Source organism: Loxodonta africana, chromosome 4 (genome assembly GCF_030014295.1).
Source record: "Loxodonta africana isolate mLoxAfr1 chromosome 4, mLoxAfr1.hap2, whole genome shotgun sequence".
NCBI lineage: Eukaryota > Metazoa > Chordata > Mammalia > Proboscidea > Elephantidae > Loxodonta > Loxodonta africana.
The window spans coordinates 10,605,614-10,622,582 of record NC_087345.1 but is presented as its reverse complement, the minus strand read 5'-3'; the positions used below and the strand labels follow the sequence as shown (position 1 = coordinate 10,622,582).

Below are 16,969 nucleotides of genomic sequence, written 5' to 3'. Positions count from 1 at the left end.
ATCTGCTCCCATAAAGATTACAGCCCAGGAAACCCCATGGGGCAGTTCTACCCTGTCCTATAGGGTCGCTATGAGTCAGAATCAACTAGATGGCACACAACAACAACTGCCCATGGATCTAATCCTATCTGTAAATAGTTTTCTTTGTTATGTTAACAAGGCCATAACAGTGTAGGATGTGTCCTAAACCTAATCACTTCTGAGTCATAAAAAGAGCAGATTAGACACAGGAGCAAGCACAGACTGGGAAGGATAGATGCCACATGAAGATTGCCAAGGAACCGAGGAATGCTGGGGCTACAGAGCTGAGACAAGGATCTTCCCCCAGAGCCAACAGAGGGAGTCTTCCCCTAGACACAGGGCCCTGGATTCAGACTCTTAGCCTTCTGATGTCACTTTGAAGACTAAGGTGCGTCTGACCCAAAACATGATATTTTCAATCACCTCATATGCGTGTGAAAGCTGGACAATGAATAAGGAAGACAAAAGTAGAATTGATCCCTTTGAACTATGGTGTTGGCAAGAATATTAAATATACCATGGACTGCCAGAAGAACCAACAAATCTGTCTTGGAAGAAGTACAGCCAGAATGCTCCTTAGAAACGAGGGTGGCGAGGCTTCCTCTCATGTGCTTTGGACTTGTTATCAGGAAGGACCAGTGCCTGGAGAAGGACATCATGTTTGGTAAGGTAGCGGATCAATGAAAAAGAGGAAGACCCTCAATGAGATGGATTGACACAGTGGCTGCAACAATGGGCTCAAGCATAACAACAATTGTGAGGAGGGCACAGGACCAGGCAGAGTTTCATTCTGTTATACATGGGGTCTCTGTGAGTTGGAACCGATTCAACGGCACCTAACAACAACAAAAGCCTTCTGAACTGTGAGAAAATAAATCGCTGTGCTTTAAAGCCACTTGCGGTATTTGTATTACAGCAGCACTAGGAGACTAAGGCACACAGGTATAAGAAGACCAACGGCAGGTGAAAGATGAGAAATGAAGAGGAAGGAGGCAGGAAAGCAAAATAAAGACACCCGCAGCCTCGTGGTGGCAGACAGGAGAGGGAAGCAGGTCTCTCTGTCCAGTGGAAGGAGGCGTACCAGTCCTCATAAGAAACAAACCTGTCCTTGAATCTGAGCAGAGAGGACTTGTCAAGTCCTGACATAACAAACAAGGTTCTGAGGGCAATTTCCCCAGCCAGGAAGAATGCTCCACGTGTGGGGACTTTTCGTCCGTGGCCACGATGTTCAGTGACGGCTATAAAGGCAGGTCTGCAGAAGCCGCCCTGGATCCTGGCTCCCTGACCCCTGGAGGTGCCTCAGAAAACCGTCAGAAAACCCCACAGCAGCAGCCCTGCCTGGCTGGTCAGCAGCCGCCTGGCCCCCAGACCTCAGGCCTGCACCCGCCCCCTTGGCCTGCCCTATTCCTTGTCTCTCCAACACTGTCCTCCTCCAGCAGCCAAACAGCAGACAGTTCTAAACTGAGGTCGGCAGCAAGCAGCCAAGAACATGCAGGCCGGGTTGTTAATCGGGAGAAGATCATGCGTGAGGCTCTCAGAGGGAGCAGCAAGATTTATTTTGTCGGGGATATCAGGCATGGGCTCCTGCCTGCGGTGGGCCCCCCATGGGTTGGCGTAAGGCCAGGCTGATTTCTTCTTAGGTCTATTCAGCTCAGCTCGGAGCTGAAGCCCCAGGGAGAGGATCCCAAGGGACCTGGAAGGCCCGGGACCAGGAGAGAGAGTTTGGGCCACACTGTTATTTTGAGTTTCCTGTTGAGCCATCAAAGAGGCGCCTCCCCCCCCCAGAGAACTAAAGGTGTCAATAGTTCCAGGGAGTCTGGATGTCACAGAGGGTCACGTTGGCATCGTTTATATGATGACAGTCACTTGTGGTGAATCCACTGGGCACCATCTGCTGGGGCAGAATGGGATGGGAATTCACCCTGGACTTCATATCTCTGGACTCTTCTGCATGGTTTGGCTTTTTTTTTTAAACAATAACAGCATAATAGTTTCGTAATAAAACAGGGAGCATTGATTCAGGAGAACCCGAGGACATGCCCCACCAAGCCCCAGGTCCCCAGACCCCTACATTGTCCTTTACCCAGGACCCCATTTACAACACTCCCCCGGCAAGGCCCCCTGCCCTGCTAGCTCCCTCAGACCCTATCTCTACTTAGGGCCCCATTTCAGCCCTGTTATGCTCCCTGCCTTGATTCTCTTTCAGAGCTTCCTATTGAGCCCTGGGGGTGTGGAGACAGGGGGAGAGTTGTTTCATGATCCCCCCGGGGTGCCAGGTAGGCTGGAAGGGACAAGAGGCAAGAGGGGTGTAATGACTGACAGCATTACTCACTGTGCCCAACAACCCCACGCTGGGGGCAGGGCCACACACACAGGCCACTCTCCTCTCTGCACACCTGTTCCCGAGTCCCCTCTGCCTGGGATGCCTTCCTCCACCTCCTCACCCGGCCAACTGAAAACAAAACAAAACAAAACAAGAACCAAACCCATTGCAGACTCATGGCGGCCCCATGAGTGTCAGAGTAGAACTGCTCTGTAGGGTTTTCTTGGCTGTAATCTTTACGGAAACAGATTGCCAGCCTTTTCTTCCAAGTTGCTGCTGAGTGGATTTGAACCACCATACTCTCAGTTAGTAGCTAATCACGAACTGTTTGTGCCATCCTCACCAGTCCCTACTTTTTCCCGAAGACGTGGTTCAGGAGCTGTTTTCCAGCCTTCACCTACATCAGCGTGGTTCTCACAGCCAGCCTTCCAGACAGCGAGGAGAGTGGTGCTAGTGTTTCTTTGAGGTAGTTGGGAGGTTAGGACCTGATCAGGGTCACTCAGCTGCACCAGGGCTGCACGGAGCCCTGTCCACCCACCCTGGGACCGTCTGCTCCTCCTCTAGGAGCTGGGAAGCACCCAGGGGCGACTCCAGGACCGGGTGAGGATGAACACGCTGTCAACACAACAAAGCCAGCTTCCCATTTGTGATGGCAGGAAGACATTCATTCACCCAGTCCTTTGAAAAGATTCTCATTTTAAAAATCCTTCTAGAAAATGATGGAATCTGTTAGTGCAATTAAGTCGATCTTTACAATTCTGGAGAAATCCATAAAAATAGATGTCAATTGTTCTGTATTCTTCTGGGATTCGTTATTTTAAGGTCAGAGGGCTAGGGTCATTAAGATGCAGGGCCCTGGCTCAAGTCTGCAATAGCCGGGGAGGCTTCGGGGCAAGAACCTCACCCTCGGATGAAACTGCTGTCTGGGAAAAGTGAGCTGGTATCTGATGGGCTCAGTCAATAATGACAGCCAATCTGGAGACGCAGGGCCAAAAATGAGAACACCAGTCATGTGGCCGCGGCAGAGGCAGGGGTTCTGGGCTGACGATGTGGCTAATTGTCTCCACTGCCCTCTTCCTTTTGTGGGGTGTCAGCACCCCTGAGCCTGGTCCACAGCAGCTGCCCAGCCCCGGCCTGCATTCTGGGACCTGTGCTTCTCAGAGACCCCTTCTGGGGTGCAGGTTGTAGGGCGGCTCCAGCCCCTGCTACTTCAACTGGCTGCTGACTAGAAGCTGCCCCATGGTAAGGCTCACCACTACAGTCCGGTTCCTAGTAATTTCTGAGTCCATGAATTCTTCTCAGTTATCATTTGTATATCCAACAAACGTTTTGTGGTGGTTGTCAGCTGCTGCTGAGTTGTCCCCTGACTCATGGCAACCCCATGCACAATGGAATGAAAGGCTACCTGGTCCTGTGCTGTCCCCGTGATCAGCTGCGGACCAAATCGTTGGGATCCACAGGGTTTTCGTTGGCTGATTTTCGGAAGTAGCTTGCAAGGCCTTTCCTTCTAGTTCATCTTAGTCTGGAAGCTCTGTGGAAACCTGTCCAGCACCATAAAAAAAACCCAGGGCCGTCGAGCACCATAGCAACACGGAAACCTCCACTGGCGGATGGGTGGTGGCTTTGTGTGAGGTGCATTGGCTGGGGACAGAACCTGGGCCTTCCGCATGGAAACATTTAGGGGGCACCAGTTAGGTCATGACCCTGTCCTAGGCCCAGAGGGGGTCCCTGCCCTGGCACATGCCCAGTCTAACAGGGAAGGAGGCTGTGGAGCAGAGGGAGCCTGGGGTAAGAGGACTCGAGGGGAAAAAAAGAGGGGAGGGAGCTGCTAATTCTGTCTGGGGTGGTGGGGCGGGTGGCCGTGGCCTGGCTGGAGTGGGTTTTAGTCTCCTGGGACTGCCTAATAAAGTAGCATAAACTGCATGGCTCAAAACAACAGGACTTCATTCCCTCACAGTTCTGGAGGCCGAAAGTCTGAATTCAGGGTGTCGGCAGGGCCACATTCACTCCCAAGGTTCTAGAGGAAGACCCTTCCTTGTATCTTCCAGCTTCAGGTGGCCCCAGGCATTCCTTGGCTTGTGGCAGCATCATTCCATCTCTGCCTCCGTCATCACATGCCCATCTTCCCTCTGCATCTATCTCTCCTCTTTTATAAGGACACCAGCCATTGGGTTGGCACCCACCCTAATCCAGTGTGACTTTATGTTATCTTAACTGATAACATCTGCAAAGATGCTATTTCCAAATAAAGTCACAGGTACTGGTGGGGGGGCAGTTAGGACTTCAATGTATCTTTTTGAGAGACACAATTCAATCACAGCTGGACGTGGGGGTATGGACGAAACGCTGTCCCTGGAGGTTCTCAGTGAACTGAAGCCACAAGTGCACTTACAGGCGGGTGAGGAATAGGCCAAGGGCAGAGAGGAGAGAAAGGGCTGGGCCTGACAACATACCTTATATCAGTTAAACACCATGACCATCCTATGAGCAGCTATTGCAACTCCATTGTACAGATGATAAAACAGAGGCCCAAAGCCAAACAGTTTGCACTTAACTTCAAACCTAAAGGTTGGCTGTTCAAAACCACCCAGCAGCACCAAGGAAGAAAGGCCTGGCGATCTGCTTTTGGAAAGTTTATAATCAAGTAAACCCTAGAGCAGTTCTACTCTGCAACACATGGAGTCACCATGAGTTGGAATCAGCTCAATGGCAACGGTTTTTTTGTTTTGTTTTGTTTTTTAAGCCACATGGTCCATCAATTGGCACAGTCGGGATTTGAACCTGGGGTTGTCTGACCTGTGCTGAGGAATAAAAGCCAGCACAGGGCAGGGAATCAGAGACAAGAGCCAAGTGTGACAAGAGATGGCACGGGGCGTGCTCACGGTGGCACAAGACACAGTACCTCAGATGCTAAAGAGAGGGCTTAGCAGGCCCCTGGTAGAAGCCACACATTGTAAAAGCTCGTGGCCTGCAAAGGGCTGGATGCTCCAAGACCACGTGGGGGTTATGGGGGTGAGAGAGTGTGGGGACCAGGGGGCTTGGGAGAGACCTTCAGGGGCACCCAGGCTGCCCTGGGGGTGCCCACGTCTCACCTCAGGCCGACAGGGGCTTCAGTGGGACCCTCACATATCTCTAGGTGTGCCCCAAGAGGACACAGGGGCTGGTGTTGGTCCCATGCCCGGTGGCAGCTGCATCACGCTTTGTCCCTTGTTCAAGCAAAGGAGCTGTGTGCCCCATGAGACAACATGTGCTGTAAGCAGAAGGAACTGGCCAGGGGCTGCCTAGAGGGCAAACGGGCCAGGGAGGAGGCCTGGGTCACTTGTGAATTCCTGGGGGCTGAGGACAGAGTTATTGCCACAGGAGCCCACCTACTGAGCAGGCAGGCGAGCAGGTGTCCCTTTGATGTCTCGTGGGGACCCCTGAGGGATCCATGAAAGTGCCTGAGAGAGCCCACCTGTCTACAGCACTGTTCTGCCCAGGCAGGACCTCCACCCGTACAGCTCCCCCTCCCTCCCTGCTGCCACCAGGGCTTCAGATACCCAGTAGGGGAGGATGGGGAGACCTGGGGGGAGTGCGGGGGAGATGCGCCTCCCCCTCCATGTTCACACACAGGCCCACAGAGCCCACCCGGAGCAATCTCAGTATTCACCAAGCTCTGCACTTTGGTCATTACAGTACAGGACTCTAACTGCTTTAAGTGCCCACAGGCCTGTGACTTGCTCAGAGTTTTCCTCTGTTTGGGGGGCCAGGACTCTTCCCCTCCTGGAGGTGCGAAGGGCCTCAGGGGCAACACAAGGTGGCTTTTTGGGTGCTTCTCCAGGAGTCCTGCCGGCTCTGGTACAGGTTAAGCTGGGCAGACACTGGGGCACAAGTAGAAAAGTGCGTCAAGATGCCCCTCGGTGTTTTCTGGGAGGGGATAGATTCAATCCAGGAGGTCAGGAGGATTTGCACTGCACTCAATGGGGTCTGGAGGGGCTGCCAGGGGCTCCCGGGGGGCCTCAGAGAAGGAGACTCCAGTGGGTTCACGACAGAGTCTGGTTGGTTGTGAGGACAGGGAGGTGCCTGCGCCCCACCCCCACATGCCTGCAGACCTGCGGTTCTCCCCAGTAGCATGTGGGGAAGGGGAGGAGGGAACCCCGGGGCCAGGGAGGTGTTTCTTTGCCTGGGAGCTTGGTGAGCCTGTGTGAATGCAGCAGAGAGGGGAGAGGGCACCCTGGTGGGGAAGTGCCTGGGTGGGGGGTGGGGGATATGGACCGGCAGGAGACAGGATTGGGAAACAGTTGCCACATGGCGCCTGGGAGGGCCACCACCCCACCAAGCCCTGTCAGTGAGATTGGCAATGTTCCTTGTGGTTTCCAAGGGCTCCTGGCTGCTGCCCCACCCCTACACAACTGAGTACGGATGATTTCCTGTTGACAGCACAGACCCCCACTGCTGAGCCCTGGCCCCCCACTTTGCAGAAGGTGATGTCTTTACAACATACACCCCTCTGTCCCTCACTGCCAACCATGAGTGTCTCAAGAGCCTGGCAACTTTAAGGGCTTTAAGGAAGCCTGGGCCTGGCCAGAAACTGAGGGGCCTGGGAAGAGCCTGGCTTCCAGAGGCACCAGGCTTGGGTTCGGATCCTGACTCACCATTTAAAGGCTGTGCCACCTTGAGTGGCTGCTTCACCTCTCTGAGCCTTGGTGTCTCATCTGCAACAGTGCCGACCTTACAGGGTTGTTGTGGGATTGAAGGGGACCAGGGCCACAGCATACTGGCCACAGGGACAAGAGGAAGGCAGGGACATCAGATGAGTCCTCACTGTGTCTGGGAAGGTGTCACCCTGTTCCTTCTGCCTGCGAATGTAACAGGCCAGCAGCGCAGGGCTCACATGGCCCGGGGGCCTTGAGGCATGACAGACGCAGGGGCCAGCCCCCTCTTCCACAACTCAAGCCTCGTCACCACCTCAGGGCCTGGCTGGGCCTGGACACCGGGGAGTGGACGATGCCCTGGGGTACAGACCCCTGGCCTGTGTGTGGGTCAGGGTCTCTGAGTGGGAAGCACCCTCCCGCAAGAGCTTCCTCCTGCTCCCACTGAGGAGGGAAGGCCCTTTTCCCATCTCGCTCCTCCCTTCTTGGGAAAGACTTTGTCTATTGGCTGCTGGCCCCTGCTTCCTTGTTTTTTCTTCTTATAAACCTGCTGAGGAGGCAGCTCACCCCTGCTGGGCCCAGGAACCCCCCACTAAGTCCCTGGGGTGGGGGGTGGGAGGGGAAATGACTGGACCCAGTGTGCGCGCTGGTCTCAGCCCCCAGGCCCTCAAGTTCCCCATGACAGGACCTGACTTCAGAGCCCTGTGTGTCCAGGGGGCACAGAACTGTTTCTGCAGGTCAGAAAGATGTCTAGATCAATGCTCTGACCCTGGCTAGTTTGAGGGGGAAGGTGGCCTCCCCCACGGAGGCTCCTCCAAGGGCTCCTCACACTCTCTTCCATCCCCTCCCCGCTGCAGCTTTCCTCTGGGGCACCCACACTCAGAACTAGATCCCCCCAGGGCAACCCCGCCCCTCCCCACCTCAGCCCCTCCAGAGTCAGACCTCCCTTCCTCCCTTGCCTCCTGGGATCCACAAAACCCAGCCATCCTACTCCCCACTCCCCAGCCTGGCAGGGGCTCCTGCTGGAGGAGACTCCGGCGAGAGTTTGAAATCAATTTACAGGGTCAAGACAACCAATTAAAAAAATGGCATGCAGAGCGTCTCACTCATAGTGAGGGCACTATTTGCTGACCTGCTGGGCTCAGCTGTCCTCACACAGCTGGGTCAGACAGGGCCAGGCCATCTTGTGCAGCTCTGTAACTTTGGCCACCGTTAAGGCCGTGGAAAGCCCCTGGCCTGGAGAACCCTGGCCACAGCCTTCAGCCTGGCACAGCCCTGTTCGGTGCTCTCAGCCCTTGCTCCAGTCACTCCACACAGACACCAAGCTCTTGAGCCTTTGCCCTCCCTGTTCCTGTCTCTCCCAGGGCCTTGGGCTCACCACTCCCCGAGCCACTCTGGCAGGGTGCATGGCTCCCTGTCCAGCAGACTCTCAGGCATCACGGCTAAGCCACATGATGACAGAAGCCATGGTCCACTGGGCATGTTCCCCTTTTGCAGATGAGAAAACCGAGGCTCAGAGAAGGGACGAGGTTTGCCCAAGCAGCATGGCTAGTAAGTGGTAGAGCTAGGATTTTCAACTGGGTCCCTTTGAGTCCTTTAACCCCACACTCTTAAACACGATTCTATGCTACAATTGTAAGATCTCAAAGCAAGCCAAAAAAAACTTCTCAAATGAACTAACTACATGTTTTTAAAGAAAGCCAAACATTCAGAAGCTGTTTGTCTAGATTTGGGCCAGCTAATAGGCACTTTCACCACTCCTCCGTCAATTTGTCATGCTGTGGTGGCTTGCACTTTGCTCTGATGCTGGAAGCTATGTCACAGGTATTTCAAACGCCACAGGGCCACCCATGGTGAACAGGTTCCAGCAGAGCTCTCAGACTAAGACAGACTAGGAAGACAGGCTTGGCAATCTACTTCGGAAAATTAGCCAATGAATACCTACGGGTCACAGCAGAACATTGTCAACATTGTCTAATACAGTGCTGGAAGACGAAGCCCCCATGTTGGAAGGCACTGGACAACAGCTGTAACAACGGACTCTCACACACCAGCGATCACGAAGATGGCATAGGACCAGGCAATGTTTCGTGATGTCACCACGAATCGAAGCCTACTCGATGGCCACTAACAACAACAATAGGCAGACGTGCCCAGCAACACGTGGGGGTCAGGGGATAATGGTACCCAGAACTGACTAGGCAGCATTAGGGGGACTGCTACATTTGCCCCAGCTCCAGCAGAGCCCCTGGCTCCCACAGCTACAATGGCCCCGTGGGCCTTTTAGACACTGTCCGAAGAGGGCCAGCCAGCACCCCTCCCTCCCTGCTTCAGTGGATACTTCCCCACAAAAAGAATGCACATGTTGAATAAACTTGGTCTGTTGTTGTTGTTATTCGCCATCAAGTCAGTTCCGACTCATGGTGACCCCATGTACGACAGAACAAAACACGGCTTGATCCTGCACCATCTTCGCAATCATTGGTATACTTAAAAAAACCGTGTGTTTTGAGTGCCTTCCAACCTAGGGGGCTTACCTTCCAGCAATATATCACACAATATTCTGTTGTGATACATAGGTTTTCATTGGCTAATTTCCAGAAATAGATCGCCAGGCTTTTCTTCCTTAGTCTGGAAACCTATTCACCATGGGTGACCCTGCTGCTATTTGAAATACCAGTGACATGACTTCCAGCATCCTAGCAACATGCAAGCTACCAGAGTATAGCAAACTGACAGACAAGTGGTGGAAACTTGGTGTATACTTGTTTAAAATGTTCCAGTGACTTCCCCATATCTTGCCCTCCTTAAGCATCCCCCATCTCCTCCACCTCCTCACTCAGCTGCCCTAGCCTCCTCGCTGCCCCGGCCTCCTTGCTGCCCCAACCTCCTTGGCCCTGGCTCCCTGATCCACCTGGAACTCAATCCCTTCTATGGAACGAAGCTTCGTCAGCCAAGGGTGTGAGGGCCCAGACGTACTGATCAAAGGTATCCATTCTGTCTTAGGTCGATTTTCAAGGAAAACACTTTGATCCCCAGCTACAGAAGAAAGCCTTTCTCACTGTCTTGATTTTAGCTGAGGAATTTTGTCCTCCACCGTAACTCTGGCATCTCAGAGCTGTGCCGCTTTTAAAGGCCCATCTGAAGTGCTGCTGAGCAGACACAGGTGTGGGCTGATTGCTGTGTCCCAGAGTCCCAGCCATTTGCCTGAGCGTGAACCCAGGACGCCACAGGAGAAGGGGTGCGTCCTCCAGGGCTATGTATCAGATGCGACGGCGCCTGGCCACATGCCTGGTTGAGAAGTGTGGGACAGGCGTCAGAAGGCCACCTTTGAACCCAGAGCATGTATTACTATGGATCTTTTAGTGCCACTGCCCTGGGAACAGGGCCATCAGCCTGCTTGTCATGTCTTTCAACACCTCTGAATTACAGATGTATGAAGACATGCTTGCCCACACCTGTTCTCCAGCCTCCAGATGCTGGACACAGGGCGCACCATGGCCATGTGGGGACACAAACCAAGTGCAAGAATGTCAGACGTTTGGCCCCAGAAACACGTAAGATTCACAAGCGTGAACTGGTATTTTTACAGCACTTGTCTGACTCAAAGGCGACGGGTTTGGTTTGGTGTCGCGTTTTTGGCCTGTTTTGAAAGGTAAGATGCTCAAACATCAGAGCTCATTTGGAGGGTGGCCAGGTCAGGACAAGGAGCCCTGGTAGGGCAATGGTTAAGAGTATAGCTGCCAATCAAAAGGCTGTTGGTTCGGAACCACACCCAGCTCCATGGGAGAAAGACCTGGCGATCTGCTTCCATAGACATTACAGCCTTAGAAACCCTAGGAGCAGGTCTGCTCTAGTACATGGGGTTCTGCGAGTCAGAATCAACTCAACGACAACTGGTTCAGGCTTGGACTGGTTCTTCCCTTGTATTGTCCATTCCCTCAGAGAGGGGCATCAGGATGGGGTTGGTCAGAGAGGGGGACAATGAAGTGGGGTGGGGGCTCTTACCTCCTGTCTCTGAGCGTTGGTGAGCAAAGCGGAGTGAGGGTACCAGGCCATCCCCAAGACGCCCCCTTCAGCAAAGAATGAGTGCCTACCCAAGGTGCACTCCGGCCACAGGTGCCAGGTCCGCCACTGGGGAGGAGCTGAGATGTGTTGCTGAGAAGTGTGGAATGAAGGGAGGCCCCAAGGGCTGCCCAGACCCAGGAGAGGGTCCTAGCCCAGCCTGGGGGCTGGGGGGCCATCCTGGAGAGATGACCGTCAGACTGGGTGGTGCTCTGTGTTTTAAATTACCACTCTTCAGCATCCCCCTCCCTGCAGTTATAAAAGTGAAACATGTTCACTGTAGAAATTCTAGAAACCACAGAGAAGGAGCAAGAAGAAAGTTGAATTTGCCTGCAGTTCTGCTGCCGTGAGATCCCAGCTGTGAGCATTTTGGTCTCTTTCGTTCCCTTTCTTTCCCCAGCTGAACTATGAAAGAAGAGGAGGTGGCCACCAGGTGATGTGGGGGCGAGGGGAGGAGTTCTAAGCACAAGAAAGAGCTTGGGTGAAGCTCCTGAACTGGAGGTAGGGGGCTCAGGAGCTGAGGAGGAACTGAAAGGAAGGGTTTGTAGAGGGGAAGAGCCCAGGGCAGGGGGAGTCCCAAGAGGTGGGTGGGTGGGGTTGGGACATGGAGGGTGGCACATTGTCCTGGAAACTCCGGAAGCCCCTGTGGGCTTTTAAATTGAGAAGTGACATGATCATGTTTACATGTTCCTTGGATGTCCAAACCCTTTCCTTAATGCCTTAGCGAAGGAGTCCTAGTGACACAGTGCTTAAGTGCTCGGCTGCTAACTGAAAGGTCAGTGGTTCAAACCTACCAGCAGCTCTGCAGGAAAGAGATGTGTGTGATGGTTAAGATGGTGTGTCAACTTGGCTGGGCCATGATTCTCAGTGTTTATAAGTGATCACTCCCATGATGGCATCTGCTGTGAGTAGCCAATCAGTTTAAGGGCAGTTTCCTTGGGTGTGTGGTCTGCATCTGAATATAAGCAGAGATTCTGGCTTTTTGCTCACTCTGGATCCTGTAGCTGGCTCCTGTTCATCTGACCTCTGGCTCTTGGGACTTGAGCTTGCAGCTTATCTGCCATATTTGGGATTCATCGATCTTCACAGCCTGTGAGCAAGAGCCCTGCTCTCTGACCTGTCGATCTTGGGTTCGCCAGCCCCTGCAGCTACATGAATCAGGAGAAGCCTCTGTCCTGATCCACAGGCTTGGGACATTCCATCCTCTACAATGGCACGAGCCGTTCCCTGGATATAAATCTCTCTGTATAAATTTATACGCTTTACTAGATTTCCTTCTCTAGAGAACCCAGCCTAACACAGTGTGGCAATTTGCTCCTGTAAAGATTACAGTCTAGAAAACCCTATGGGCAGTTCTACTCTGTGATGTGGGGTTGCTGTGAGTTGGAATCAAATGAATGGGACCCAACAACCACAACAAGCCTTAGTCATTCTGTGGGATTTGTGCACCTGCCCCTCCGCACTTCAGCTTCCTTTTAAAATAGAAATGCTTCAGGCTGTCAACACAACTCCCTCCGAGGAGGACTTGCCAGGTCACTTTTATCCTGACTTCTTTTAGATCTCCACCTCCCAGAAGATCCTGTACCCTCTGGCAATAATCACTCAATGGCCCTTTTTCTGCACCTCCCTCCTCTCCCACATCCTCCCTCCATTGGCTTTTGCTCCATCAGTCACTCTCCCTGTGCCTGCCAGGGGAAGTTCACAAAGACCCTGTTGGCTGAGCTGTGCTTCTGCTGCTTCTGGCCTTGACCCTGCAGATCCCTCCCTCCTTGACTTTCCCTCTGGCTTCCTCAGCTCTGCAGCCTGCACTTTCCTCTGGCTTTCCTTACACAGTCCACTTCTTTAGGGTGGGTGCTTGTTCCTTGTAACTTGTCACATGGCTCCCACTCATGGTGACTTTGCTTGCATCAGAACAAAACATTGCCTGGTCCTGTGCTAGTCTCATGATGATTAGTATGTTTGAGCCCATTGTGTGGCTACTGTGGCAGTCCGTCTCACCAAGGGTTTCCCTTTTGTTCACAGACCCTCTGCAGATAGCCCCCAACTTACAACGGGTTCCATTCTGACTGCTCCATCGTAAGCCGGTTCTGACATGTCAAATAGCTCATTTTTTTTTTTTTTTTTTTTGGTTTTCATTACTATTGCCTTTTATTATAGTATCTTTATAAATCTGATCTTTATTTGTCTTTGGGGGTTGGAAACATTACATATGAAATTACAGATATATTTTAATACATACATACATATGTTAAAAAAATACAGAAATCATAAGAATTTACTCCAGTGTTGAAGAAGAGTTGGTAGACACTGGCACATTGTCAGTTGTGGTAATAACTCTACTTGTGGAAGGTTCTAGATTATCCCTGGGAATGGAGATGACTTTTCTGGTCAGAAAATTGGTGAGAGTTGTCCATAAGGTCCTTCTCTCTTTTTCTTCGTCTATTTCACGGTAACATCTTACAGCTTCCTGAACCGGCCTATCGACTTTAGCAAAGCAATCAGAGTTTGGGTCCATGTTTTCAAGCTACTGAAGCTCCTGATTTAGTTTAGAAAAAGCTCCAGTTGATACTTTCGCCGTAAATTTTTTTGACAACTTCTTTCCTTCCTCTTTCTCATTATTTCTTTCCTCTTCAAAATCCACCAAGTCCTCATCTGTCAATTCCCCTTCTTTATGATCTGTGAGCTGTCCTACACCGGTGATATCAAGTTCTAAGCTCAGTGTTCTTGCCATATGGACAGTTTTTCCACCCATCCCTTCCACCATATTATCCTGATCAAATGCTTGGAGCATGTTCACATAACTCAGCAATGTTTTCCAGATCCCCTGCCTGCTTTTTCCTGTAACTTCCTCCCAGGAAGATGCAATGTTGCAGCTACACTGATGGTTGTAAGTGTGATTCGTCATGACTTGAATACATCATAAGTCGGGGACTACCTCTACTTTACCAACCATGATCCTTCTCTAGCAATTGGTCTTTCCAGATAACTTGTTCAAAGTAAGCAAGACAAAGTCTCACCATCCTCATGTCTAAGAAATATCCTGGTTGTATTCCTTCTAAGATGGATTTGTTGGTTCTTTTGGCAGTCCATGGCATATTCAGTATTCTTCACGAACACCACAGTTTGAACCCTATGTATCACAACAGGATATTGCTTCCTTAGCTCTACCCACACCCTCACCTGCCCCAGGTGAGTTCAGTCACACCCCACAGGCCTCTAACATAAAGTGGCTCCCCTGTGCTTCCAACCACCGGCATACACCCATGAGACCTAGGCAACTGGATTTGTCAGGGACTGGAAGAGGGGGCCAGAAAGAGCCTAGCAGAGAAGATAGCCTATGACTTTGAGCTTGACAGACATGTAGGATGTCCCCAGATGGAGAGGACGTCTTCCAGGCCAAGGGTGCAGCAGGAGCGAAGATTCAGAGGCTGGCTTCCTCAGGGACTGGGAGTTACCCAGCACGGCTCCAAAGTGGAGTTCCAGGGTGGGGCCAGGGGCCAGGGAGAGAAGGGCAGCTGGGCACCAGTAGGAAGGAAGGGTCTTATCTAAATGTACCTGCAGGGCCAGCAGACAGCAGTGAGGTTGTGTGCAATTGTGTTCTGTGGACTCCTTGGTGATTGTTCTTATTGTAATATGGTGGCATTGGACCTTGCCAAACTTTAGGAGGAGGAATGAGAAGAATCATTGGCCCAAAGCTGATTCCTATGAGGTGGAGGTCAGACATACCTCCACCCTCCAACCTTTTTACCAATTCTAACACCAGCTGTCCCTCCCACGCACTCTCTATTTCTCTGCTGGGTTTGATTAATTCGTTCTAATGGCTACACAGAACTCACAGACCATGCATACAATTATGGGGCTTACTAGGGAAGTAACAGTTTGCAATTCAGGATCAGGATCAACTTGAAAGTAAAGGGATATAGGATACACTTCGTCAGACAGGACAGCTTCCGACCAAGACAGCTTTCAGCAAATTCTTGGCCATGCTAGCCAGCAGGCTGTGATCCGGCTTCTGTCACCAACCCTTGCTAGGGCCTGGCTTCTACTACCACTCGGGCAAGCATTACAGCTCTTTAGCTTTGCAAAGTGCCTAGAGGTACCCCACTCTGTCAGCAAATCTCCTGCCCGAAGGCACTCAGCTTTCTTGCTCCATGGGTTGGAAAGCCCACTGCACAGCCCACTGCAGCTGTCTAGTGCTGGCCTCCTGCCACATGTGCTGTCTCCTGGGTCTAGGAGGTTCTCAGTGCAGGAACCCTGGGTCCAAAGGACACGCTCTGCTCCAGGCTCTTCCTTTCGATGGTAGTGAGGTCCCCCTGAACCTCTGTGGGATTGGCTCTTTTATAAGCCTACTCTTCCCACCAAGACCACAAACTGACCGATCCCCTTGGTAGGCCACAGGCACCTTATATGCATAGTAAACCGTCCAATCCCTTTGCAAGATTGTGGTCTAGCAAATCATCTTGGCAGAACTACAAATCCAGGGCCAGAAAGGCCACATATAAAGAGAAACCCATTGCACTGCATGTATACACGTTGTCTCTGGATTCCCTCAGGCCTTAGGATAAGGTCCAAGAAAGGGGGTTGCCAACTCAAAAGGTGGCATGTTTTGATGCATTTGAACTGTAGTGTTGGTGAAGAATATTGAATATGCTGTGGACTGCCAGAAGAATGAACAAATCTGTCTTAGAAGAAATGCTCCTTAGAAGTGAGAATGGCAAGATTTCATCTTGCTTACTTTGGACACATCATGAAGAAAGACCAATCACTGGAAAAGGACATCATGTTTGGTAAAGTAGAGAGTCAGTGAAAATGAGGGAAACCTTCAATGAGATGTATTGACACAGTTGCCTCAACAATGGTCTCAAACATATCAAAGATCGTGGAGATGTCACAAGACTGGGCAACATTTCATTCTGTTACACATAAGTTTGCCATGTGTCGGAGCTGATTCCATGGCAACTAACAATAAGCATGTTTTGAATTTTGATACATGTTGCCAAGAGGCCTTCAGAGATGTGTCCATAAAGCCTATGACCAGCCTGTAAGCTAGTACCTCCCTGACCATAGGAGAACTGGACCATTTGATGAAAGACCAACCCTGTTGTTGAGCCTGGGCTGCCCTCGGTGACACCCTACCACTGCTCGTCAGCAGCAAGCAAGATCTGGCCCAGAGCCTCACAAGGGCTCTGGCTTCTGCCCTCCTCTTTCTCATCCACAGCCCCATGCAGTCCTCAGGCAAGAGAGGAACAGATACCACACCAGGCCCACCACACGCCCCTTTCCACTTTTCCAGGCTCCCTGCGCAACTTTCAATTCCCCAACCCCCAGGCACGACTCATCAGATAGACCCTGGAGGCCAAGAACAGCCAGGTCCTGCAGCCTCTACTCCATGCCAGCCCTCCTGCTGGACATGGCTGGGAGGGGTGACTCTGGCCCGGCCCTGCCTTCCAGGAACTCACATTCTGGCAAAGGCAGTGTCAGGACTACGTCTTGGGTGTGTTCAGGGGGCAGGAGTCACTGTTGCCTGCAGTGGGGAGGCTGTGGTGAGACCCTGGGCCTTTGAGGATCTTGAGTCCTGGGGGTGGCTAGAGAAGACAATGGCAGCGGGGGCCAGAGGGGCCGGGTGGGCCAGGTACACACTCACCCTGCCCTGGGGAGTTAGGCCCTGAGTCCTGTAGGTCACTGTATCCTTCTCACCCCGACCTGAAGGCCGATACCTCTGAGGGTCTCAGGGTGGCTAGCCTTGAGGCCATTGGTGGTACTAGATGTGCCTCCCTGCTGTCGCTGCAGAAGGAGGGTGCTAAGCTCCAGGGCACGGTGAGGAAGCGGAAGAGTGGAGCGGTTGGGCTAACCAAGACCTTCTAGGATCAACCCAGGCCCAAACCCAGAAACACTGCCTACTGACCTCACGTCCACTCCCTTGCCCCCT

General features: G+C 52.1%; 1 protein-coding gene across 1 annotated transcript in view; it reads right to left on the bottom strand.

Moving 5' to 3' along the window:
* The window catches only part of NFAM1 (NFAT activating protein with ITAM motif 1), a 44,121-nt gene that overhangs the window by 21,358 nt on the left and 5,794 nt on the right, over positions 1-16,969 (bottom strand). The window lies entirely within an intron of this gene.